The sequence below is a fragment of the Giraffa tippelskirchi genome, chromosome 9 (genome assembly GCF_054371585.1).
Source record: "Giraffa tippelskirchi isolate mGirTip1 chromosome 9, T2T-mGirTip1v1.2.pri, whole genome shotgun sequence".
Taxonomy (NCBI): Eukaryota; Metazoa; Chordata; class Mammalia; order Artiodactyla; family Giraffidae; genus Giraffa; species Giraffa tippelskirchi.
Genome location: NC_137283.1, coordinates 153,985,959 through 154,013,380, shown reverse-complemented (window position 1 = coordinate 154,013,380; position 27,422 = coordinate 153,985,959). Strand labels below are relative to the sequence as shown.

The 27,422-nt window shown below is 41.1% G+C and overlaps 1 protein-coding gene across 14 annotated transcripts in view; it reads left to right on the top strand.

Annotated features, from left to right (window-relative positions):
• IPCEF1 (interaction protein for cytohesin exchange factors 1) overlaps positions 1–27,422 on the top strand; it is a 204,801-nt gene that overhangs the window by 33,996 nt on the left and 143,383 nt on the right. The window contains exon 1 of one of the 14 annotated variants that reach the window (XM_081530335.1): positions 5,816–6,157. The exons of the other annotated variants lie outside the window; for them this stretch is intronic. The gene's annotated coding sequence lies outside the window, so the exon portion shown is untranslated. Of the gene's footprint in view, positions 1–5,815; positions 6,158–27,422 lie in introns of those variants that run through there. 14 annotated transcript variants of the gene reach the window in all.

The window sequence follows — 27,422 nt, the reverse complement described above, 5'->3', positions numbered from 1 at the left end:
TTTTTTCAGTTCAGTTCAGTCTCTCAGTCGTGTCTGACTCTTTGCGACCCCATGGACTGCAGCACGCCAGGCTTCCCTGTCCATCACCAACTCCTGGAGTTCGCTCAAACTCATGTCCACTGAGTCAGTGATGCCATCCAACCATCTCATCCTCTGTTGTCCCTTTTTCCTCCTGCCTTCAATCTTTGCCAGCATCAGGGTCTCTTCCAATGAGTCAGTTCTTTGCATCAGGTGGCCAAAGTATTGGAGCTTCAGCTAGCTTCAGCATCAGTCCTTCCAATGAATATTCAGGACAATTTCTTTTAGGATGGACTGGTTGGATCTCCTTGCAATCCAAGGGACTCTCATGAGTCTTCTCCAACACCACAGTTCAAAAACATCAGTTCTTTGGTTCTCAGCTTTCTTTATGGTCCAGCTCTCACATCCATACATGACTACTGGAAGAACTATAGCTTTGACTAGATGGACCTTTGTCAGCAAAGTAATGTCTCTGCTTTTTTTTTAAATTTCTTACCCTGCTTTATTTTTTTTTTCCCTTCTTAGCATTTATTACTACCTAACACATTAGATGTGGCTTATTTTTTTAACTTTAACTTTTTATTTTGTGTTGGAGTATAGCCAGTTAACAATGTTGTGATCATTTTAGGTGGACAGCAAAGGGACTCAGCCATACATATACATGTCTCCATTCTCCCCTACACTCCCCTTGCATCCAGGGTGGATGTGGCTGATTTTGTGTAGAGAGCACACCATCCTGATTGGAAGGATCCTGAGGGCAGGGTTCTCCTATCATTCAATCCCTGCTGTAACCCTTGGAATGGTGTGCCAAGATGTTTGCTGATTGTGTGATTGAATGAAAATAGTATAAGATTAAGATCCTGCAGAGGTTTTACTCACTTGCCTTCTAACCCTGAGTTCTACTTCCAAAGAAGTCTGGAACCCTTCTGTTTCTAGTTTCTGTGGAAGTGACTTGTTTTTTTCTATTTGGGAGATTTTAGGATTTTTTTCTTTGTCTTTGGTGTTTGGGAATTTGACTGTAAGTTGAAACTCTTTCTCCTGGGCCCTCGATGAGACTTTTTAATACAAATACTCTTGAACCTCACTTAAGGGAAATCTTTCATGCTATTTCTTTGATGAAGTCATTGAGTAACATTTCCTGAAAGATTTACTTGAATTTATCATCCAAGCCTTCCATTAAAATCTTTATTTTGCAGTCATATTTATAATATCTAAGGGTTCTATCTTGTCCTCAGATTATTTATCTTTCTTAACAGCCTGTTATTTTTTTATGGATACACCATCTTCATAAATATCTGTAAGGATACCGATTAGAAGGTCATTTTCCCTTCTTTTTTACATTTCTTGTTTACCCAAAAAGGAGATATGTTATGCCCTAGCTGTCTTGAGTGACACTGTCATTCCAGAATGTGGTGGTTTCCCTCTGAAGCACCCATATGCACATAATTGTCTGTATTCTCTGTATAATTTTACATTTTTTTAAAGAATAATCCCTCATGATATTGCTCAGGGAAGAGTGAAATGCTGCCTGCAGGATTGTGTGTGCTTGCTGTGTAAAGGCTGGGCCTATAGAGGTGTTTGGCATAGAGGTATGGGAGAAGGCTGGGTTCTTAGAGACTTTCAATGAATCTTCCGATTTTCTTCCTCCTTGCTTACTTAGATGTTCCGCCTCCTCTTGGCTTTTTGAGTTTCGGTCCTCTCAGGCATTCTGCATCACAGATGGCCCTTGTCCCCACCATGGCGTCCTACTCACCGATGGAATTCTGTGACTCCCCAGCCCTCCTTCATCTCTTCCCCCTCCTCCGTCATCCCATCTTCCAGAAATTTATTGAGATCTCTCAAGTTGTAATGCTCTTCCCCCATTTTTGCTTCTGCAGAAGTAGCATTGTGGGCTTATATGTTTTTTCTACTTTTCCTATCATTTTAATGGAGTCTTGGGAAGGAGGGAAAAGGGTAAAAAAAAAAAAAAGGAAATCTGTGGTAAGCCCATCTTGAACTGGAAGGACTAGAGGAGGATTCCACTTCTATAAATCAGGTGATTATGCTTGGAGGATTTCAGTGGCTCCAATCCTGGCCCCACAGTTGTAAATTACATGCCCTTTGAGGATGTCTTTGAAGATGGCATTTAAAGCCTGATGAGAAACAAGGCCCTGCTACTGATGCCACTGAATACTTTTCATGCCATCTATTACTTTTGCATTGCTATTGCCGAATGCAGAGCACTAGAGGACAACTCAGCACAGGGAAAAGACGAGCGAATGCAGAGCACTAGAGGACAACTCAGCACAGGGAAAAGACGAGGCAGAACTGCCTAGAAACAGATGTTGCTAAAGCAAGAAGCCACTGGCAGAACTTTCACTGTATCCCTGGTCAAAATGTACAGCATCTTCTTATAATTCTGTCACTCCTCACAGATTTGATTTAATTTTTATCATCCCATGAAATTAATATAAAGAAATGAAAGGATGTCTGAGACCAGAAACTGAACTAGTTTTCAAACGATTATTTATTCCTCAAAGGCAAAGCTTTGAATGAGGTAGTAACTTGGTTATATATTCTCTTTCTTTGTTCCCTCAACACTTACATGTAGTTTTTATTGACATTGGATGGTGAGGAATGGGGGGTGTTGGAATGCAGACTATGTTTAATCTATAAATTAAATAACTTCTGAAAAAACAGAGACACAAACCATGCCTACAGAGGATTTCCACTTTGCTTTTGAGAATGTTGCCCTTAATCTACTGACAGTTAAGCTGCAAATCCAGTGACGCTGGTCTCTGTCAGCTGTTATCAGCACCTCTTTACATTAGGAAGATCCAAAGTCAATTTAGGTCTTAGACTTATTTACTTCTCCACCCAGAATGACCCTTCTTTCCTCATCCCAAGTGGTTGTGCACCAGGAAACAGTCCCTCTGTTTGACCTGGTCTAAGTAGTTCATGTTCACAAAGGAAGATGGAGGGAGTGACCTGCTTTTGTGTCTGGCGGGGTTGGTGTGGGCTCCATGCAATTAAACTCTGCCTTGTCATCCTTGGAAGGAGCAGATTCATTGACCCTTAAGAGGAGAAGGGCCAGGTGTCAGGGAGTTCTGATCCTAATAGGACAAATGATTAAGGTGACTATATAAACCTATATAAACTTACAGAAAGGTCCAACTCTGGGCTTGTGTTGAGGTTTTCTCATGCCTGTGATTAGGTAAAAAGTTATACTTTTTTTTTTTAATGAAATTGCTTCAGCCACCTTCCAGATTCTAAACTAGTTTTATAGTGTCATTTAGGATTTTCTTATGTGGTACTTTGTTTCTTGGAGATGGAATGATGGAGATCATTAGGTGTCCAGGTCTGAGCAGTGTAATCTTGGTAATGACTGGAGTGGGCTACAGGCTGATTTACTGCCTGGATGAAAGTCTCAGATTTTCTCTTACTGGTATGACTATACTGAGGATTATATCTTTAGGTGAGTCTTCCCTTTTGTTAATATTTGGATGGACAGGAACAACTTCAGTTTGGATACAATTTTGTATACTTTATCTAAATAAACCTGTGTGAGCCCCACCTCCTGGAATGCATGCTTTATAGAGTTCTGCCTCCTAGAGTGTAGATTGGATCAAGAATTTAGCTTCTAACAAGCAGAATGTGAGAAAAGTATTAGGATATCACTTCTGAGATAAAGTTACTGAAGATTGTGACTTCTGTCTTGCTCACACTCGCTTTCTGTCAGGAGGTCCACTGAGCTGGGCAAGGGAGAGCTGAGTTGTCAGGGGTTGGAGTAACAAGCCACAAAGGAAAGGTCACTCACTGTGAAGGCACAGGCGAGTCTACAACTGGAGGAAGGTTTAGGAAGGGGCACAGTGGAGGGTTGGGACTGGTGTGGGAATTGTCTCACTGTTGCTGTGGTTCACTTGCTCAGGTGTGTCAGACTCTTTGCAACCCCATGGACTGCAGCATGCCAGGCTTCCCTGTCCTTCACCATTTCCAGGAGTTTGCTCAGACTCATGTCTACTGAGTCAGTGATGCCATCCAACCATCTCATCTTCTATCGTCCCCTTCTCCTCCTGCCTTCAATCTTTGCCAGCATCAGAGTCTTTTCCATTGAGTCAGTTCTTTGCATCAGGTGGCCAAAGTATAGGAACTTCAGCTTCAGCATCAGTCCTTCCAGTGAATATTCAGGACTGATCTCCTTTAGGATTGCCTAGTTTGATTTCCTTGCAGTCCAAGGGACTCTCAAGAGTCTTCTCCAACACCACAGTTCAGAAGCATCAATTCTTCGGTGCTCAGCCTTCTTTATGGTCCAACTCTCACATCCATACATGACCACTGGAAAAACCATGGCTTTGACTAGATGGACTTTTGTTGGCAAAGTAATGTGTCTGCTTTTTAATATGCCATCTTGGTTTGTCATAACTTTTCTTCCAAGAAGCAAGGGTCTTTTAATTTGAGGGCTGCAGTCACTGTCCACCGTGATCTTGGAGCCCAAGAAAATAAACTCTGTCACTGTTTCCATTGTTTCCCCAGCCGTTTGCCATCCCCAAAGAAAAGACTCGGCAGTTTTATGGCCCCTGAGGTGCCTGTAGGTATGTGGGAGGAGGGCCAGGAATAGACGGATCCTAACTGAATAATGGGGATTTCCCTACCTCCCTTCATAAGGAGGCCTCTAGCAGAGGCCCCAGAAGAGGACCCTGCCCTGAGTGAGGCCTCAGGTAAAATGCCTCTGGAATGTAAACAGGCCACAGAGCAGGACTGACGGGGGCCTGGGGCCTTGACCGCAACTCCCCTCAGATGCTGGGGTGTCCTGCAGTCACCAAGTCCGGTGGGGGGCGGGCAGGATCTCTGTGAAGCCTTCCAGGGAGAGCCTTCATAATTACCTGTGATCCGGTCTCAAAGAGGACACATGCGGATTTAACAGGAGCCGGACTCCTCACTCTCATTCTCTTTCACTCTCACTTATTTGCTCTGATGAGGCCAGCTGCCATGTCCTGAACTGACTGAAGGGAGACCCACGGGGTAACAGCTGGCACTGAATGGAGGTCATCAATCCTACTGCCCTTGAGAAACTGAATCCTACCAACAGCCATGTGGGTGAGATTGAAGGCGTTTCCTTTCCTTGAGATGGTTACTGACTCCTTGGCTGTAACCTTGTGGAGACTCCAGCTGAGCTGGGTTCCGATTCCTGGCACTCAGAAACTAAGAAGTAATAGGTGTCTGTTGTTTTCAGCCTCTACAGCGATAGATGACTAATACATGTGCTAATGATCTAGTGACCACATTTTGGGAAACTGCACGGTCATGAGCCTGTTTCTAATGATTTGATTCCTTTTCGTTGAAAGTGGACCATAAGTACAATGAGATTATGTTCTTTCCTCAAGAAGGTATAAGGAGACAAGATGCTGGTATTGAAAAAGAGAAGTTGGAGGGCAGGCATTTACTGGTGGTGAGTTCAGGTCTCTGTAATTTTCCCCTGTCATTTTCCTTTTCGAGCATGTGAAAGAAAAGTTTTAAAGTTAGAGAATCTATTAATTATGCTACAAGAGAAAGGCAGGCTGACTTATTTTTAACATAAGATACTTTTTGCACATTTATCTGTGTCATCTATTTAGGAGTAATATGAACACTAGGAGATGAGAAAGAAGGGAAATGCAAAAGAACATTGAGCTAAAAGAGGTTGATGATAAAAAAAGCGGCATTTTAACTAAACACACCGGGAACAGCTCTGCAGATGACCTCACCCCACCCCACCCCACCCTCACCTGCAAATAAACATCTTTGCCTCCAAAATGAGAATGCAAAACCATGTACTGTTTCCCACCGTGTGTCCTGGAAATGAACATAGTGTTTAGTGATCAATGGAGTCTGCCAGAGGGGACGTAACTAATTTACATGAATTGTGTCCTGGGTTTTGGAATCAAGGAAGGCTTATTAACAATAAGAAGGAAGAACAACGAGATTGGGGAAGTAGAGATGACACTTCCTCTTCTTTCGAAAGAGCTTTATTCTCTGGCCAGCTTCTAATGGTCGCCCTGTGGAGCCGCCTGAGCTGTGGCCGCATATGGTGGAATCCTCAACCTTGACGTCAGAGTATTATGAATTTTCTGAATTCAGGGATAAAGAGCTGGTGCTTGGATTTACTCTCCTTTTATTGCATGTAAGTAAAACCACTCCTTGGCTGACGTATAAAGTAATTTCTTGGCATCTCAAGGTGGTGAAGCAATGGATACTCTGGCACTCTCTTTAAAATAGTGAGCTGTGAGTAAGATGTGACTCTTGGGATGTCATGTTTGCTCAGCTCTTCATAAACTTGCTGTTGGGAAGTCCAGTGCTACAGACACTAACTCTGTTAGAGTTTTGAAGGAGAGAACTGTGAACTCTCCTTTCCTCTATTTCTGTAGTGGATGCTGTATTGATAACTGCTGGGACTGCAGACCACGGGTTTGATTTAGAAAAACACAGTTCAGCCTGTGTGTGGGTCCTGAGGAATTCATCTGGGAAAAACACTGTGGCCACCCTCTTTTAAGAAGGTGTGTTCTTTGTAGAGAATCCTCCTTTGTATGCACACCGCTGGAGGGGATTTTACTTTTAGATAAAAAGTCACAGGCTTGATAAGATATCTCTGAAAATGGGAACTTAGGTAATGCTGGTTCAGAGGTTTTTACCCAGGATGTCTGGAACGTTTGGTTTTCTTTGCTTGTGAATGTATGAAAGAAATTTAATCGTAAGAGACAGGATTATAAGCCACCCAGGCATTGCTGACTGTAGTACTGGAATTTATTAGTGTGTAGGGGCCTGTGTGTTCTTAGTACTGTCTTAGGCATTGTATAGTCATACACAGACTCGGATTCCTCTATGGCTAATTAAAATCTGACTTGGAAATAGAAACAGAAAGAACATAGGTTTCCTTCTGCTCACATCGTGCAAGTGAGAAGAAAAAGGACTTCAGCTTGTATATTTATTGGTGTACTCATTCTTTATTTTTAAATATCTCTCTCCTCTCTTTATATATCAAGTGTCTTTTATGAAGAGAGTCCATGTGTGAACTCTTACAGGCAAGCGGCATTAAGCCGTATGGAAATAGGAAGTTCTTTCCTGTGGTGGCTTGCTGTGGCAATGAGTGATAAGAAGTTACTTCATGACTATTGCCTGAGACTTTCCTTTTTACTTGTGTATGCTTTTTGAGTGCTTCACTTCTGCTTTCCATCTGCTGTGGAGGCCAGGCAGAATGAGTTGGGAACCCAAGCAAGTTTAATGGGGTAAATGGTGTGTGAAAGTGAAGAAAATCCTATAAGCTCTTTGGTATTGAAGAAAATGCTACAAATGGAAGAATTACTGGACTCTTCAGTGCTCAGAGCAGTGCCTGTCATACTCTCAGTCAGTGTTTGTGGGATGAATGAATGAATGATTGGGATTGTTCATAAAACGAGTGTGGTCCGGCAGTGTCTGCCTTATCTCTATGACTCAGGCACATAAGGAAGTCCAGGTTGGAAAAGGTCAGAGTGAAGCAGGAGAGGAGAATATGAAGGTGGGAAGAGAAGAAAGGGTATATAGAAAAGAGATGATAAGAAACCTTAAGAGTGGCATTATGATGGTGTGGGTGGAAGTGGAGGAGGGGTGGAAGTGGTGGTGGTAAAGGTGGTGGTGATGTAGAGTTTGAGCTGTTCTGCGAGGTGATGGTGGAGGTGGTGGTAGACGTGGTGATGATGAAGGAGGTGGTAGAGCTGATGATGGAAATGTGTGCTGAAAGTGGTGATGGTGGACGTGGCGGAGATGGTGGAGGTGGTGGCAGAGATCCTGGAGGCGGTGGTGGAGGTGGTGGTGGAGATGGTGGAGGTGGTGGTGGAGATGGTGGAGGTGGTGGCGGAGATCCTGGAGGTGGTGGTGGAGATGGTGGAGGTGGTGGCGGAGATCCTGGAGGTGGTGGTGGAGATGGTGGAGGTGGTGGCGGAGATCCTGGAGGTGATGGTGGAGATGGTGGAGGTGGTGGCGGAGATCCTGGAGGTGATGGTGGAGATGGTGGAGGTGATGGTGGAGATGGTGGAGGTGGTGGCGGAGATGGTGGAGGTGATGGTGGAGATGGTGGAGGTGGTGGCGGAGATGGTGGGGGTGATGGTGGAGATGGTGGAGGTGGTGGTGGAGATGGTGGAGGTGGTGGTGGAGATCCTGGAGGTGGTGGTGGAGATCCTGGAGGTGATGGTGGAGATGGTGGAGGTGATGGTGGAGATGGTGGAGGTGGTGGCGGGGATCCTGGAGGCGGTGGTGGAGATGGTGGAGGTGATGGCGGAGATGGTGGGGGTGGTGGCGGAGATGGTGGGGGTGGTGGCAGAGATCCTGGAGGTGATGGTGGAGATGGTGCAGGTGATGGTGGAGATGGTGGAGGTGGTGGCGGGGATCCTGGAGGCGGTGGTGGAGATGGTGGAGGTGATGGCGGAGATGGTGGGGGTGGTGGCGGAGATGGTGGAGGTGGTGGCGGAGATCCTGGAGGTGATGGTGGAGATGGTGGAGGTGGTGGTGGAGATCCTGGAGGTGGTGGCGGAGATGGTGGAGATGGTGGAGGTGGTGGAGGTGGTGGTGGAGATGGTGGAGGTGGTGGTGGAGATGGTGGAGGTGGTGGCGGAGATCCTGGAGGCGGTGGCGGAGATGGTGGAGGCGGTGGCGGAGATCCTGGAGGCGGTGGCGGAGATGGTGGGGGCGGTGGCGGAGATCCTGGAGGCGGTGGCGGAGATGGTGGGGGCGGTGGCGGAGATGGTGGGGGCGGTGGCGGAGATGGTGGGGGCGGTGGCGGAGATGGTGGGGGCGGTGGCGGAGATGGTGGGGGTGGTGGTGGAGATGGTGGAGGTGATGGTGGAGATGGTGGAGGTGGTGGTGGAGATGGTGGGAGTGGTGGTGGATACTAGAGGTGGTGGTGGAGGGAATGGTGGAGGATATGGTAGAGCTGGTGATGGAAATGGTGTTGAAAGTGGTGATAATGAAGAGAGGTGTTGGTGAAGGTGATGGGAAAGATCCATAGATGTGATGGTAGAGATGATAGTGGTGGTGATGGAGGTGGTGGTGGGAGAAGTAGTGAAGTGGAGGTGATGATGAGGGGTAGTGTGATGTAGTTGGGAAGCAGTTTGGGGATTAGATACATCTGTTCAAAGTCTGTATCCGCCACTTACCAGCTCTATGACCTCTGAACCTTCAAAGTGATGATTATAATAAAATGACCTTTTTGTGCTGTCATGTAAGGATTAGAATACAGTTGCACAGTGCCTGCCGTCTCATAGATCTTTACCAAGTGGCAGTTGACAACATATTTTCTTCAGTTTTTAAAACCCTGTGATCACACTTACAAATTTAATCACCAATTTATCTTTTCTTAATTTTTTGCTGTTTTCTAAATTCCATAGAATAAGCATGATTCAAATTATGGATTAAAAATAAATGTTATATGCCTAGTTTTCAAGATTGTTAAGTACATGATAGTGTATTAAAAAGACCATCAATAAAATGATGTTTATGAAATATTGTGATATACTAACGATAAGTTAATAAAAAGAAGAAACAACATTAAGCTAAGTAAAACACTGCAGAGAAGCAAGACTGAGGTAAATATGTTAATACATTAACATATAATTAATTTGGTTTATGGGCTTCCCTCATAGCTTAGTCGATAAAGAACCTGCCTGCAATGCAGGAGACCCGGGTTCAATTCCTGGGTCAGGAAGATCCCCTGGAGAAGGAAATGCCAACCCACTCCAGTATTCTTGCCTGGAGAATCCCATGATCAGAGAAGCCTGGCGGGGCTACAGTCCACAGGGTTGCAAGAGTCGGACACGACTTAGCGACTACACCTCCACCATCAATTTGGTTTATAGCTCTGATAGTTTTATTTGTCTTCAAGCTTTCCTATTTTTTTTTCAAATTTTTCATTAGTGAAGCATATTGAGACTACCTTAATAATCTGAAAACAAAATAAATGTGGAGTTAAAAAAATCAACAAAATTTTAACTCTCTTAATCTTCCACTAAGTAGTTTTTAGTTATAGCGTGCTAAAGTTTGTGGTTCACTGCAGTTGAAATGACATGATTTATATTATTTAATCTTCATGGGGAATCCCCTTTGAGATTAAGTCTAGTGCAAAATTGTGTGACAGCTCTAAAGTGAGAATAGTGAACCAGATCCCCTCTGGGGCTGGCTGGTCTACTTGGTTCCTAGAATCACATGAAAAAAGGCTATTTTCTCTAGATGATTTATAACTGCCTCTGAAACTGTATTGGGTGACATTCTAGCAAGTTCAACAGTCAGTTGGATAGTTCTAAATTAAGTTTACATCTGCTGTCGTAAGAGTAACTAGTTTTTAAGAGAATATTGACTTGTCTTTTTCATCTTGGTATACCTGGGGAGAGATCAGAAAAATATTTTTGTAGAGTAACAAATATTTCTTGTTAGGATCTTGGCCATCCCACTCAGTACTGGCCAGTCACTGTGGAGGAGGCCCTTATCAGAGACTTAACCAAAATCATTTACTTTGGCTTATAGGCACTGGAACAAATCTCCTGTCCTTGTATTAGAAATGATCAAGTGAGAGATTATTGGCATACAAAGAGGCAAAAAAATGAACAAATGTGAGCAAAAAATAGGTTTCTTAAACTGATACGGGAGTTGAAATAGAAGGCATTGAAAGGTGAAAAGTTAACCAGTTTAAACTCATCTCCAAATTGCTAGAGTATGAAAGAACTCTTAAAAAAATTCTGAATGAAAAATGGCCAGTTCTTCAGTGAAAACGGAAATTTAGATTAGGGATGAGAGAATTAAACCAAACAGGCAGAGAACCTTCTGCCCAGTTGTAAAAACCAGGTAACCCAGTCAGTATGCAATGCAAATTGAACTAGAAGTAGCAACATGGTAGACTTTGGAACAGATGGATTTACTGAATGTTCATGTGTGGAGCATTGAATACAAACCAAAGATATTATTGAACAAGACACTGTAATCAACACATTTATTTTCACATGAACAATTGTCAAAGCAATCTCTTTTCAAATCAGTCCTGGGAAATGCTAATAGCACTGCTGTTATGTCCACGAAGTTGAAGCTTCAAGAGTTAAAATACCCTAAAAGCACTCTGCTAGGCAGGGACAGAGACAGGATTCAAGCCCAGATCTTTGCGCATTTCTGAGCCTGTGGCCTAGTTACCAATGTACATGACATTGCATTGATTTCATTTGCATTCAATATTTTCTTATATAAGATAGTGAACTGAGGCCAAGAATTGGGAGACCAAGGGGAAGTATGAGCAGATTCACTTCCTACTTTGAAATCTCCTTAAGTGACATTCCTTTCTATTTCTTGGTTGAAGAATTAATAGAAAGGAATTTTTCTTTTTGGTGGGGGGACTCCCTGTGTCCTGACCTGACTGCACGTATGTGGTTGTCAATGTAGCTACTTCTTGGTGGTGGTGTTTAGTTGCTAAGTCGTGTCCGACTCTTGTGACCCCATGGACAGTAGCCCTCGAGGGTCTTATGTCCATGGGATTCTCCAGGCAAGAATACTGGAGTGGGTTGCCATTCAGTTCAGCTCAGTTCAGTTCAGTTGCTCAGTCGTGTCAGGCTCTTTGCGACCCCATGAATCGCAGCACGCCAGGCCTCCCTGTCCATCACCAACTCCCGGAGTTTACCCAAACTCATGTCCATCAAGTTGGTGATGCCATCCAGCCATCTCATCCTCTCTTGTCCCCTTCTCCTCCTGCCCCCAATCCTTCCCAGCATCAGGATCTTTTCCAATGAGTCAAACCTTTGCATGAGGTGGCCAAAGTATTGGAGTTTCAGCTTCAACATCAGTCCTTCCAATGAACACCCAGGACTGATCTCCTTTAGGATGGACTGGTTGGATCTCCTTGCAGTCCAAGGGACTCTCAAGAGTCTCTCCAACACCACAGTTCAAAAGCATCAATTCCTTGGTGCTCAGCTTTCTTCACAGTCCAACTCTAACATCCATACATGACTACTGGAAAAACCATAGCCTTGACTAGATGGACCTTTGTTGGCAAAGTAACGTCTCTGCTTTTTAATATGCTGTCTAGGTTGCTCAAAACTTTCCTTCCAAGGAGTAAGCGTCTTTTAATTTCATGGCTGCAGTCACCATCTGCCGTGATTTTGGAGCCCCAAAAAATAAAGTCTGACACTGTTTCCACTGTTTCCCCATCCATTTCCCATGAAATGATGGGACCAGATGCCATGATCTTAGTTTTCTGAATGTTGAGCTTTAAGCCAACTTTTTCCACTCTCTTCTCTCACTTTCATCAAGAGGCTTTTTAGTTCATCTTCACTTTCTGTCATAAGGGTGGTGTCATCTGCATATCTGAGGTTATTGATATTTCTCCCAGCAGTCTTGATTCCAGCTTGTGCTTCCTCCAGCCCAGCGTTTCTTATGATGTACTCTGAATATAAGTTAAATAAGCAGGGTGACAATATATAGCCTTGACGTACTCCTTTTCCTACTTGGAACCAGTCTGTCGTTCCATGTCCAGTTCTAACTATTGCTTCCTGACCTGCATACAGGTTTCTCAAGAGGCAGATCAGGTGGTCTGGTATTCCCATCTCTTTCAGAATTTTCCACAGTTTAATGTGACTGACCTAAAGGATTATGTAGGGAGTACTTCTCAACCAACTGGAACCAAAGGGGTCTGGAGAGCCAGCGGGGTTCATGACTTTCAGAACCATCCTTGGATAGTCTGTGACCTTCGTCAAGAGACATAACACTTGACCATCGTAAGGGTCCCTCCTGTTGCCCTTTTGTAACAATGTCCTATTTAATTTGAAAACATCCAGTTTCTTTTTTGAGTGTCAGTGCACACATAGTGATGATGCTACATGTTAGACCCTGCTTATAAGTGGGAAGAGCACAGATGAAGAGGTTAGGAGGCCTGAGTATTCTGCCTGTGGCAGTATAAAGGTTGTGTGCTGCCAAGCAAGGCCTTTAACATCTCTCCACTTCAGTTTTCTCATCCATAAAACCTGAGATAAAAATACCTATCCAGTCTGTTTTGTTGTGTGGACCAAATGCAATTAAATGGAAATGCTTTGAAGAAAGTGAAAACATCATAAACCAATGGGGCCTTCTGTCTTGGCTCAGATTTTATTTTCTTACCATGTAGAGACTCAGTTGGTATACAATAGCTTTACAGGCAAAAGAGGATTGGATGAAAGGTAGTAGGGGGTGTTATGAGTTAAACTGTGCCTCCTCCCCCAAGAAAAAAATCTGCTAAAGTTCTAACCTCCAGTACTTCAGAGTGTGGTCATATTTGGAAATGGAGGAGTTATGGATGTGATTAATTTAAAGTCATAATGAAAGGAGCCCTGATCCAAGCAGACTGATGTCCCTGTAAGAAGAAAGCCTTGTGAAGCCGGAGGTAGCCAGGGAGAAAGCCATGTGATGAGGGAGACAGAGAGCCAAGTGATGTAGCTGCAAGCCAGTGGTCACCAAGGAATGGCCAGCCCTCCAGATGCCTAGGGGAAGGTGTGGAGGAATTCTCCCCTGTGGGTTTTATGGTGAGCATGGCCTTGATGACACCTTGATTTCAGACATCTGGTCTCCAGGGTTACTAGAGAGTAAGTTTCTGTTGTTTTAAGCCACTCAGCTTGTGGTCTTTTGTTACTATAGCCCTAGGAAACTAAAGGGAGTAAAGAGAGTCATAAACTCATCTAATTGCTGGCAAGTGCTTCTAGGGACCAAATCCAGCATGATTCATTTCTCTGACTTTAACTGGTGGCACTGGGCCTCAAACAGTAGATCCACTTCATCATTCAATGGGAATGAATACAGACAGTGAACAATGGGACACATTAACAAAATGGAAATTAGGCTAATGTGAAATCTGTAAAAGACCCTCCTTTCACAAGTTGAGTCTAGTTGGGAATTCCAGATTAGTATACTGATGCGGTCATCTAATAGATATGGAACATGAGTGTCTGTTTGGGAGGATGTTTACTTCCTCAAGCTGTACAGTGAAAGAAAAGTTCAAATATTCTGAACTGGAAAATCATGCAATGTGATAGTGCTTTGGTCCAAACATAAAAACTCAAGGCTTCAATCTAAACATATAGCTAACAGAGACCTCCCAAGTCATCGATGTTGGGCTATTTTAGTTGTTTCACCTATGATTGTTGATCCCTTTGATACATAAAGTTAGTTTGGTATCTGTATAGCTGTTTTAATGGCAGCATAAATAGCCAGGATTTCAAGTATATTCTTGGGTTTTTCTGCAACTTAAGAATCTCTTACTTCCTCTTTTCAGTCAGTCCAGTTTAAATTACCCTAATCCCTATTACCATAATTATCCCTAGCAGCACAACATTCTTATAGCAGGAAAACATTACTGTAGGTTGGCTAGTTCATTTAATTTATTCACAACTAAAAATATCTTTTTGTTTCTCCTCTTAATTTATTAATAATCAACTTTCTTTAGACTTGTTATTAATTTTAGGTAATTTCTTTCAAAATGCTCAATGGAAATTTGTGACTGGTTAGATTCTTTCACAGTGAACAAATTAGAATTTCCTTTTTTTCCCTGACTTTCATGAAGGGAAATACTTCCTTAGGAGTCTGGTGTACTAATCTCTAATATTACATAGGAATAGAACATTTAACCATTTATAGACAAATTTTTATATCGATACCAAACATATCTAAAATAGGAAAATACAAGACCTCTCAGTAAAAAGGAAAGAAATGGAGCTGACTCAAAATTCTTCCCAGGAGTCTCAATTTAACATTATCCACTCCCACAGAATATAATTCGGTGTAAGGTGTCACTTCTCACCCAGAAGACACTTGTCTATACTTGTATTAAGTGACGTTTTAAGGAGGAAACCTTTAATTCTTTTAAAAATCTGAGAAAATGGCTGGGAACATGAAAACCATGCTTTTTATGGTTACAAAGCTACTTGTTTATGATCATTCTGTTTGGATAAGTCAGAGTATAAAACCATATGGGGGATGTTTGCACTAGTTTTTCTGGTCTGATGACTATACGTTACTTCATCAGTTTCTTGAAACTTCTGCGAGTTTAGCAAACTAATGGTTGTGGCAGGAACATTTTATTAATTCACTTGAAGTACAGGTCAGTTTTAACAACTTTGTTCTTTCTACCTATTAAAAGCCTAAGGCAAATTATGCCAAAGGCCTTATTTGCTGATTCCTTGTTGAACCGTGAATCCATGCCTCTCTTATGATCCTGATAAAATAGGCAAAGTATTGTTCTCACTCGTGAATGTAAATATTAATCATATAATATGATGAAAAGGCCATGTTTGAATATTTAACATTCACCAAGAACCTTTTGGATATCTCATGTTTGCCAGGGGTTTTATTGTAAGAGAACAGACACGATCAGCTTTTAAGTTCCCTTATTATCATGTGAATTAACATTACCTTTCCTCGGTTAGATTCAGCTACAGCTATTCTGTCAAAGAGAAGGCTCTGAACTTGACCTCTCTTGGTGAAACTTGGCCAAGATTTTCCAGCTCGAGCTACATTTCACCCTGGAACACAAGCCACCGAGCTCCCTGGATTTGAATTTTCAACTTGATTAACCAACTGGAGCCGTTTTGCGTAGGCAACAGGGACTTAGAGGGAACTGTTGAGCAGGGTTGGAGGTAGGCACTAGAGCACAATTTATTTTGTGGGCGCTCACCAGCATTCCAGAGTGATGTACAGATCAGTTGCCTTGAAAAGAGCATCAGACCCCCAGCTATCGCCAGCAAGAGGAGAGAGACCCCAGACCACTTAGCGGAGTAAGTGAGCAGAGCAAGCAAGGCTGGGCTATTCCTTCGGAAGGGACTTGCTTTTCAGTTTGGTGTTCCTGGGAGCAGCTGAGTCCTAGACATGGGCTCGTTTCCACTTTGCATTAAACGCTCACTCCTCTGTGCTCTACGTTGGGTGCAGGTTAGCAAGATTCTCCTCTCAATCCCGGATGGAGTTCAGATACTGAGCACTGCCTCATGTTTCTTACCATGGACCTGGGCCTCTTGCCGATGGATGGAAGCCCCTGGCCAGTGAGGGTCTCCTCTACAGTGTTTAGAACTTCCTGGACAGTGAGCACCACTGAGGTGAGCTTTCGAGTGAAGCCAGGAAATAGGGTTCGTGAGGGCTCCTTGTTTCCAACTGTAGTTTCTCACGCTGGCTGCATTAGTTTCCACATCCTCCGCTGTGTGTCATGTGTAGTTGGCACTACTGTTATCACTGAGTTAACGTGTACTGTCTACTTGCTGCCTCCCACGGAAGGTGTTAAAGGCTGTATATTCATTGTCTAATTTTCTCAATCAAATCACTCTAGAAAGTGCTACCTCCCCTTCACCTGATGAAGAAACAGGCTCAGACAGTTTAAGAACTTGGCTTAAGGTCACGCAGAAAATGATATAGTCAGGAGCCCAACCCCAACAAAGCCCAACCTTTGATTCTGGCACCAGAATTTAACATATGGCTGCCTTGGGGGAAGAGGGAAAAGGATGCCACAAGATTTCTTATTTTTAGATAACGCTGATTTGTGCTTCTTGCCCTCTTCTCTCATCCCCGGGCTGGGAGTTTATGTAATCTAACTCCATTTAGGCCAGAGGATGCTTATTTGGGTGAAGAATATAATGTCAGGAGTGCTTGTTACCGGTTTGCCCGAATGCTGAGGAATATCTCATTTCTAAAGACATTTCCAGATTACAGCCGAGGAGGCTTGGGACAAAGAGATAAGCTCTTTGCGTCTAAGCATTCAGATTGAAAAGGGGAAAAAAATAGACATTAAAAGTTAGGCAGGGAGGATTTTGAGGTGTGTTTGAATAGTCTTCTTTCATGGTTTCGATTTTTTATAAGGCCAGAAGAAGTTCTTGAGAAAAAATATTTGTAAATACCAAATTAGATAACAGGAGAGTATAAAAAGATCTCTTTAGGCAAATACTTTGCATTTAACTTCATACTAAATTTATATTATCAGCTGTCATGCTATTTACTGCTTGTTTTTAAAAATATTTTTTTTTTTAGCACACATATAATGCATGTTGATTGCCAGAATGCACATAAATGAGGAAAAGATAAATATTTCCCATTTTCCTACCATATTGAACTAAACATAGTTAACACTTTGGTGCAAAAATTTCAATACTTTGTCCTTTTTCTTTATATGTGTGTGTATTTGAAAAAAAAGAGATACAACTGTACTCTGACATATTAAAATCATATTCCTATTACATTATATGTGTTTAGAATTGAATGCTCAATATTCTCTGGCTATTCTCCTTATAGTCTTTTGAGAACTCATGGAGAGTTGATCAAAACAAATAAACTTGATTGGGTATAGTTTTTAAAATATCATTAAGCTCTCTTTCCCCCTCATTTAGAGGTTAGTTTTGCTTTGTCGAATCGCACTTGTATTGATATTTCCTAGGTCAAGTTAGCTTCGTTGTCTAATACTTCTCTTCCTAGTTATTCCGGCAAGAAAAACTGTCTTCTTTTCCCCTACCTGTTCACCCAGTCAGTAGCCCCCAGGAAACCTAGGCTGTGCCCCGATCTTTTTTCTTTACCCTTACTCCCAGGTTTCTGTGCCTCTTTTTCATGATTAGCCGGGCATATTGGCCTAATCCCTCTGCTGAACCCTATAGGTTGCCTTGCCTCTCAGCATGTGTCCTGCTTCCTGGTGTAAAGCAGAGATTCTCTGACTTTTTTGCTTCCTTGAATGTCTTGCGTGGTCTGGGGCTTTGAGTCAGTATGACAAAGACTTGGATTTAGCAATCTTTTTATCATGCCGTCATTTCCAATGAAAAGTCTGCTCCCTGTTCTCTTGGAGAGCCTAAAGAAAGTGAAGTGAAGTGAAAGTGAGATAGTCACTCAGTCGTGTCTGACTTCTTTGTGACCCCATGGACTGTAGCCCACCAGCCTCCTCTGTCCATGGAATTCTCCAGGCAAGACTGCTGGAGTGGTTAGCTGCATTCCCATCCCCAGGGGATCTTCCTGACCCAGAGATCAAACCCCAGTCTCCTGCATTGCAGGCAGATTCTTTACCGTCTGAGTCACTGAAGTTTTACCTATTGACATTTCAGTGTCCATATTTTATAAGTGGGCAGGTTGGAAGCTGTTTACTCAAAAGATGTTCTTCTACCTTTTTGTTTGGTTTTATTTTATTTTTGGAGAAGGAGACCTCCTTTTAAATCCTAAATGCCTATTCATGTGGAACCTCTGAGCTATGATGTCTTTACAATCACCCAAGGATGCTTGTGCACATTTTCTTGGATCAACTTTGTGCTGTCTGTGTGCAGGGCAGATAGTAATGGACCCATGGAGGAAACTGAGGCTCAGAATGGTGCAGTGACTTGTCCAAGGTCATTTTACCAGTGGTAACTGAACTGAGGCTCTAGTCTAGTCTGCTGCTTCTTACAGGAGGTTTCGGCCTCTGGAGCATCCTATTGCCTTTTATCAGTCAGCTGTCTCTACTGATTTATCATCTAGGTAAAGTTTGAATTCAAGCCTAATTATCTTCTGCTCCTCACTGTGTCCTAGCCTGGGTCATCCCATTGAGCAAGTATTCTTAGCTCATATTGGATGTTTCAGAAGGCCTCTACCTACCTGTGTTGGAGGCCTGATGTTAGGGCCTACTGCACAGAATCAGACACCAAACCTATTTTAGCTCAGAGGGACTGTGGACTCCATTTGGTCTCCATTATCACTTTATGGATAGGGAACGGAGGTCCAAAGAGCTTTTGTGATTTCTCAAGTGTGAGCAGCTCGTTAGAGGTAATGCTCAGTTCACTGCCTGGATTTCCTGACTCCCAGACTCTCCACTGTTAAATCTGGGTTAACATGAACACATTCTTGGAAAGGAAAAGTCTTTCAATTGTTATGAGTTACAATGCCATTGTGTGAATTAGCCGGTTCCAACTGGGAGCTAGTTTTGGTTGCCAAACTTGGCTCATCTCTTCCATAGCTTCAAGCTGATAAACACTTAGTCTAGACCCTCTAAATGTCAACTGCCCGGCAACAAAGACTGCAGCATTTATTCTTGAAGATTTGTTCAGCTTTTTTTCTGATTTAAATTGTCTTTCAGTATAATGCGGTATTGTCTTGTGTGTGTGAAGATGGTAGATTTCCTTCATTTCATCCTTCCTCTCTCCTAATACTCATCTCTGTCAAGGCTTTGCCTGTACAAGGCCCTAAGATTGAGTCTGTGACTGATAAGACATCTAAACCAACTGGCTTATTTGAGGAGCTAACCCACGACTTGAGTTTCAGTAACACTCCAAAGGCCGTCAGAAAAGGAAGTCGGTCTGGGTTTGGGCACTTTGGATAAGAGACAAGCCTGTATTTCCACAAGGCAGCAGCTAATGCTCGCTTTTTCACTAGAAGAAATTTATTTCAAGTCTCTCCAACCACGATCCCCTCCAGGGCACCCCCCCCCCCCAGACCTGCTTCAAGATCAGCTGAACATGGAGATGTTGTAAGGTTTTGGGGAAACCTCCTGATTACACAGATCTTTACTGATAATTTTTCTTTACCTTGTAATGTGCTTTGTTTTGTTTTTTTTTTTAAACAGAGCCCCTACCCAATCTCCCCTTCTCTCTTCAGGCTCTCTCATTAAGTGGCACCTTCTGTTGGGCTTGGAGGGTATTTGTGCTGACTTTGTGCCTGGTCATTTCCCCAGTGATTTAGAAAGCTGCGCAGATGGGGCTGGGGGAGGGCACCCAGCTGGCAGAGAAGACGTGGGAATTCAAGCAGAACTGGAGACAAAATACTTGAGTCTCCAGTTCTATTTGCCAAAGGAGAGAAATCTTTCCAAAGTTTTCAAGGTATTTTTTTAAATAGAAAAGTTCTTAAGTACACTCTTGAACAAAATGACCAGTTTTAGCTTCTTGATAACCTTAGATTCTCAGATAAATATTTGTCACTCACAGGCTTTCACCAGAAGGTGAATTTGCCTCGTAAAAAGTTATCAAATGTTAGGTCGAATGTCTGTCTCATAAAGTATGAAAATGTCATGGTCCCTGATTTTTCAGTCATGTATGTCCTTCGTGCTTGCTAGGTTGCTTCAGTCATGTCCGACTCTTTGCCACCCTAGGGACTGTAGCCCTCCATGGGATTCTCCAAGTGGAGTGGGTTGCCATTTTCTCCTCCAGGGGATCTTCCCGACCCAAGGATCAAACCAGCTTCTCTTATGTCTCCTGCACTGGCAGGCAGGTTCTTTACCACTAGCACCACCTGGGAAGCCCATGTTTGTCTCGCATGTGAATTAAGGAAATTGTAGGAGAAGGCAATGGCATCCCACTCCAGTACTCTTGCCTGGAAAATCCCATGGATGGAGGAGCCTGGTAGGCTACAGTCCATGGGGTCGCTAAGAGTAGGATACGACTGAGTGACTTCACTTTCACTTTTCCCTTTCATGCACTGGAGAAGGAAATGGCAACCCACTCCAGTGTTCTTGCCTGGAGAATCCCAGGGATGGCGGAGCCTGGTGGGCTGCCGTCTATGGGGTCGCATAGAGTCGGACACGACTGAAGTGACTTAGCAGCAGCAGCAGCAGCAGGATTTTCTTGGTGACAACATCACCTTTGAAAAAAAATGGAAACAAAGAATTCTTTTATTAAGGTTCACCTTTAGCTAGTAGACTGTTTTGGTCCAGGAAGCTTTGAAAGCAAGGCGTAGCAATAAAAGTCAAGAACTATCAGAACTTTGGAAGGCTTGGATCCATGTCTGAACATACTTGTAAGAGAAAATTCTTGGATTCGTTTTAACATTTCATGCAATGAAACTTTCTTTGGCAAAGTGTTAGCTAAAAGAGAGGCTGTAATTTTAAAAGTCCCATTGGTATTCTGTTAACAGGAAGGTTGTTTCCCATCCTATTTTGTTTTGAGGAAGTGGTTTGAACTGCATCTCTTTTGTTCCATGCTTAAAAAAAATGGATATTGCATTTGTTGTTATTGGTTATTGCTGTGTTCTCTCAGAGAGGATTATCCTTATGAGGAAATAATCTGGTAGGTAGTATTGAATTTCAGTTGTTTTAAACACACACATGTTCAGTCTTCACTTTCTTCTTGCCAGGGGACCAAGAGTGAGCTCCTTGTGACAGAGGTATGTTATGCTGTAATTCTTACCAATGGAAGCTGGAAGTTAGCTGTGAGCTAATAAGAAATATGACAACATGACTTTCAGAGTAGGGCCAGGAAGTACCCTAGAGTTTGCCGAGAGACTAAAAATGGAAACTTGCCCTGCTTTGAGCACAGATGATCATTTCCTATGATGGCAGGAAATCTATTAATTAGCATAGCGAAGGAAGAAAGAAACAGGGGCTCACAGTTAAGCACACTTCTTCCTTGAAGAATTTTTTTAGGGGACTAATATGCTAACAGGTGCTGTTAATCTCCAACATGGGGAAAATTTTTAATTGTGGGGAAACTTAATAAGCAGCTTTTTCCAGTTTATTGGCCAAGAAATCCCTTTATGACCAAACACTGAGCAGGCCTTGTGCTCATCCACTGTATTTTAGAATATTGGTCTTTAGCTCACTCCATCCTTTAACTAAAATATACATTTTTAATAAGTGAAGCAAATCCTTAACAGCTATAATTTTATATTTTGTTGGCATAGTTGTTCTATATCTAGAGAAAAAGACATAGAGATGCAATGGGCATGAAAACTTAGGCCACTGGTGAAAATTTTCTGTGTATGAAAGACAGGTAAAGTCTTTGGGGTGGTTTATGTCCTGAACCTTCAGGACATAATTTAGGTTTGAATTCTAAAATAATGAACAATAAGCAATAAGGGAGTGAGAGGCTTCTAAACTCTCAATAGATAAATTGTAAAACAAAGGCATAGAGGTTAGAAATGTTTTGCTGCAAGGACAGTGAAGTTATAAAATGGTATAAATACACATGGAGGTATGAATCATGTATCACTTCTTCTAACTTGACAAAGCCTATCCAAATTATGATGACAATTGTGTCAGTTCCACAGAATGCGTTTCTACAGTTACTATTGTATGTAAGACTCAATCTATTCCCTTACATTGAGAAGGGCACATATCCAAAGAAAACATTTGTGAAGTTGCTGTCAAAAAATAACTAGCCTGAACAGAATGCATTAGAGACTTCTATGGTTTTCCCCTTGGGAGCATGTTAGAGCTGGGGACAGAGATTTATGTTGGTTTTTCATCACCTATATTCTTAGCATTTCAACAGTGATTGACACAAAGAAATATCTGTTGAATGTATTAATTTAGCTTTTTTTTAATCAACTAGTTATTTTTCATTGAAAAGGTAATACAGACATCCATTTAAAAATTTAGTCTTTATATAAAGCACACAGGATGGAAAATCATATTTACTATTCACACAAGATTTCCAGGCTTCCATTATAAAAGCAACCACTGTTACCACTTTATACAATGTTCTTCTAGAATATTCTATGCATATAGAACATACAGATGTATTTCAATACATATGGAATATATTTAAGCATAATGCATATATGTGTATATATAGATATGCATGTAGATAATGTGTTTAGTTATTTAACACAGGTAGAGGTGTACTATATAGATCGTGCTACATCTTAAATTTTTTTCACTTAAATACTCTTAATGACGTATATTTTAAGAATTGCTTTCCGATAAATGAGCATTCATAGAACATTTCCCTTTTGATTTTCATTTCTTTATGATTGAGGTTGACTGTCTTTTCATTTGTTGCAAACCTTTCGTGTTTGTTTTCTATGAACCGCCTCTAAGTTCTTTTATAATTTTTCTCCTGGTTTAGTGGTCTTTTATAACTGATTTGTAAGAAGTCTTTTTACATTAAGAAAATGAGCTCATTGTCATATGTTTTGAAATATTTTTCCCAGTTGATCATTTGTCTTTTGACTTTGCATGGTATTTTTTTCTGTGCAGAAAAAAACTTTTATGTCATTACATTCACTAATCTGTTTGGAATCTGGGTTTTGTGTATTGTTTAGAAAAGCTTTCTCATCTCCAGAAGGAAATAAATTCTCCTATCCCTACTTTTAATCCTTATGTTATTTTATTGTATGCATTCAAAATTTTTATTTACCTGCAAGTTACATTGGTGAAACAGCTTTTTAAGATGTTTCCACACAGCTAGTCAGTTGACTAAGCCATATTGCTAAATTTTAGCATGTGGACTTTGTGACCCCATGGACTTGAACCCTCCAGGCTCCCCTGTCCATGGGATTCTCCAGGCAAGAATACTGGACCGGGTAGCCATTCCTTTCTCCAGGGATCTTCATGACCCAGGGATCAAACCCAGGTCTCCTGCACTGTAGGTATATTCTTTACTATCTGAGCCACCAGAGAAGTCCCAAACATTTATTTTTTAAAAATTAACATTACTATTATGGAAAATGCCCAACATATAAAAGTATATGGTGAACAGTGAGGAAGATGACCTGATAAGCAGGATTTTGACATTACTGACCATATCTAGACTTCCCTGGTGGCTCAGACAGTAAAGCGTCTGCCTACAATGTGGGAGACCCAGGTTCGATTCCTGGGTCAGGAAGATCCCCTGGAGAAGGAAATGGCAGCCCCCTCCAGTATTCTTGCCTGGAAAATCCCATGGACGGGGGAACCTGGTAGGCTATAGTCCATGGGGTCGCAAAGAGTCGGACAGACCATATCTAAGACTGGAAATGTTTATTTCTTTTCTCTAACAATTTCAGCTACATAAATAAGAATTAACAAAGATGTTTATTTAAACTGATTTCCTGCATTTTCCCCAAGAAAATAAAACAAAACAATCATGTTCATTAGGAAGAAATTGGGAAAATTTTTCATAATTTTTAAATGCCAAAAGGATGATTTCAGGGAAGAAAATATCAAACAGTATTTTATAATTCCGTTTCCATGCTTTCTATCTTTCTGTTACTTTGTGCTTCATGATTCTGAGGATGCCTACAATTACTTGAAAAGTCTGACTTACTAACAAATTGCACTGGTTTTCTAAGAGTCTAACTGGGTTTCTGATCTTTCTTCACTATATATATGAATAGAAGCTATTTCTTAGAAAACAGTACATCTTAGCATATTTTGTTATTTTGTGTTTCTGGTAATATTTTGATTTTTATCTTTTTCATTTTTCTATATACACCTAGCTAGATTTAGTGGACCGAAGGCATAATCAGTATCAAATGAGTTACATTAAAATATAATCATTGTCAGAGAATAAGACAAGCTACAGACTTGGGGAAAATATTTGCAAAAGGCATATCTGATAAAGTACTGCAACCCAAAATATACAAGGAATTCTTAAAATTCAACAAGTAGAAAACAGTGTGATTAAAAAATGAACAAAATATCTGAACATATACCTTACCAAAGATACAGATGACAAATGTGTATGAAGATACTCAACATCGTATCTTGTTAGGGAAATGCAAATTAAAACGAGATATGTCTACACATCCGTCTGAATGGTCAAAATCCAAAAACACTGCCACCACCAAATGCCTGTGAGGATGTGGAGCAATAGGAATTCTCATACATTGCCAATGAGAATGCAAAATATGTACAGCCATTTTTGGAAGTCAGCTTGTCAGTTTTTTACTAAACTAAAATATTCTTACTATATTATCCCTCAGTTGCACTCCTTGGATTTTACCCGAAGGAGTTGAAAACTTATATCCATATAAAAACCTGAATACATGTTTATAGCAACCTTATTCACAATTGCCAAAACTTGGAATCAACTAAGATATCTTTAACAGAGGAATGGATGCATAAACTGTGGCTCATCCAGATAATGGAATATTATTTGGTGCTGAAAAGAAATGAGCTATCAAGCCATGAAAAGACATTGAGGATTCTTAAAGTGAATTTTACTAAGTGAAAGAAGCCAATCTGAGATTACATGCTATATGATTCCAACTATATTATACCCTGGAAAAGGCTCAAGGAGCATTTCACATAAGTGAGATCATGTTACTGCTCTGTTTATAATCCTCCATTTGAATGTATTTCACACAGACTGAGCCTATAAAGACACATGTGGTCTGGCCCCGCTTACCTCTGATTTTACCTTTTAATTCCCTCTCACTCATTCTGTTCCTAGCTACACTGGACTTCTTTCCATTTCTTAAATTTATGGACACTCATTTCATACTGCTGCTGCTGCTGCTGATGTTAGAAAAAAAAACAGCTTTATTGAGGTACGTGTGCTGTGCTGTGCTCAGTCGCTCAGTTGCATCTGACTCTTGGAGGCCCTCTGGACTGTAGCCCACCAGGCTCCTCTGTCCACGGGACTCTCCAGGCAAGAATACCGGAGTGGGTTGCCATTTCCTTCTCCAGGGGATCTTCCTGTTGCAGGGATTGAACTTGCATCTCTTGTGTCTCCTGTGTTGGCAGGCAGATTCTTACCACTGTTTTACCTGGGAAGCCCTTTATTGAGGTGTGATTGATGTTTAATAAATGACACAATTTAAAGTGTGCAGTTTGATAAGTTTTAACATATATCGACACCAATGAAGCTATCATCACAATCAAGGAAATATAATCCCTCTCACCAGCCCTTCCTTATTTTCCACTTCCTCAGGTAACCACTGATCTGCTTTGTATTATAGATTATTTTGTATTTTCTAGAATTTTATGTATCTTTTATGTTTGACTTATTTTGAGACATTGCTCTTATTACTATATATTGATATTCAATTTTATTTATTTTTACAATGGTACAATATTCCATTGTGGTCTTCCCTGATGCCTCAGACGGTAAAGAATCTGCCTGCAAGTCAGGAGACCTGGGTTCAAACCCTGGGTCAGGAAGATCCCCTGGAGAAGGGAATGGCTACCCACTTCAGTATTCCTGCCTGGAGAATCCCCATGGACAGAGGAGGCTGGTGGGCTACAGTCCATGGAGCTGCAAAGAGTCAGACACGACTGGGCAACCAACACTTTCACTGTTTACTTTCAATATTTCATTGAATGGGTATACCACAATTTTGTTTATCTATTTACTTATTGATGTATATTTAGGTTGTTTCCGGTGTTTGGCTATTTCAAATAAAGCTGCTATATACATTTGTGTACATATCTTTGAACATACATATGCTTTCATTTCTCTTGGATAAATATCCAGGAGTAGAATGGCTGAGTTGTAGTTGGTGTATGTTTAACTTTTTAAGAAACTACTGGTTTTCCAAAGTGATTGGACCATTTTATATTCTCACCAGTAATGTATGACCATTTTGTTTGCTCCATTTCTATATCGAGGCCTAGTGAGATCAATATTTTTAATTTTAGCCATTCTATTAGGTATGTAGGGGCAACACTGTGTTTCTAATTTTCATTTCCCTAATGAGTAACAGCACTGAACATCTTTTCAAATGCTTAGTTGACATCTGTCTTCTTTTGTGAAGTTTCTGTTCACATCTTTTGCCCATTTTTTAAATTCGATTGTTTTCTTGAGTTTTGAGAGATCTTTAAATAGTCTGGATGTGAACATTTCATCACATATAGTTTGTCATTTTATTCTCTTAAAAATGTCTTTCAAGAAATAGAAGTTATTTTAATAAAATCTCCTATCTTTTCCTCTACAAATTTTATACTTTCAGGTTTTAGATTTATGTCTGTGATTCACTTTGAGTCAATTTTGTATACAGAGAAAGATATGAATCAAATATGGGTTTTTTTTCTTTTATGCACCTAGATATTCAATTGTTCCATCACCATTTGTTGAAAAGATTATGCTTTCTCTGCTGAGCTGCTTATGCAGTTTTATCAAAAATCAATTGACCATATATTTGTAGATTTATTTTTGGACTTTTTGCTTTTTTTCCATTGATCTATTTGCCTCTCTTCATGTCAGACTATACTGTTCTGATTACTTTAGCTTTATGACGAATCCAGAATTAGGTGTGTAACTCGTTGTTGTTATTGTTATAAAGTTGTTTTGTCTATTTTAGCTCCTTTGTGTTTAATAAAAATAATAGAGTCAGTTTATGAGTTAAAAAAATTCTGCTGGAATTTTGATTGGGTTTGATTTGAATTGATAGATCAGTTCAAGGAGAATTAATGTCTTAACAATATTGAGTCTTCTGACTCTTGGATAAAGAATATCTTTCCATTTCTTTAGATCTTTAACTCTCCTCGCAATATTTTTTGCATTTTATTGTTAAGGCTTTCACATCTTTTGTTAGATTTATCCCTATTTTGAGTGCACGTCCTTCTACTCTGCTGACTTGAACCAATCTCCCCCCCATTTTGTATTTTTTGATGCTATTATAAATGGTATTAGTTTATAATTTATTCCCATTTCCAGTTTTTATCGTTAGAACATAGATAAGAAATTTATACTTTATATTTACCTTCTATCCCACCTGTTGCTAATTCAGTTAGTTCTAAGAGCTTTTTTGTTTGTTTTAATTTCCATAGGATTTCCTTTCAAAATGTTCATGCC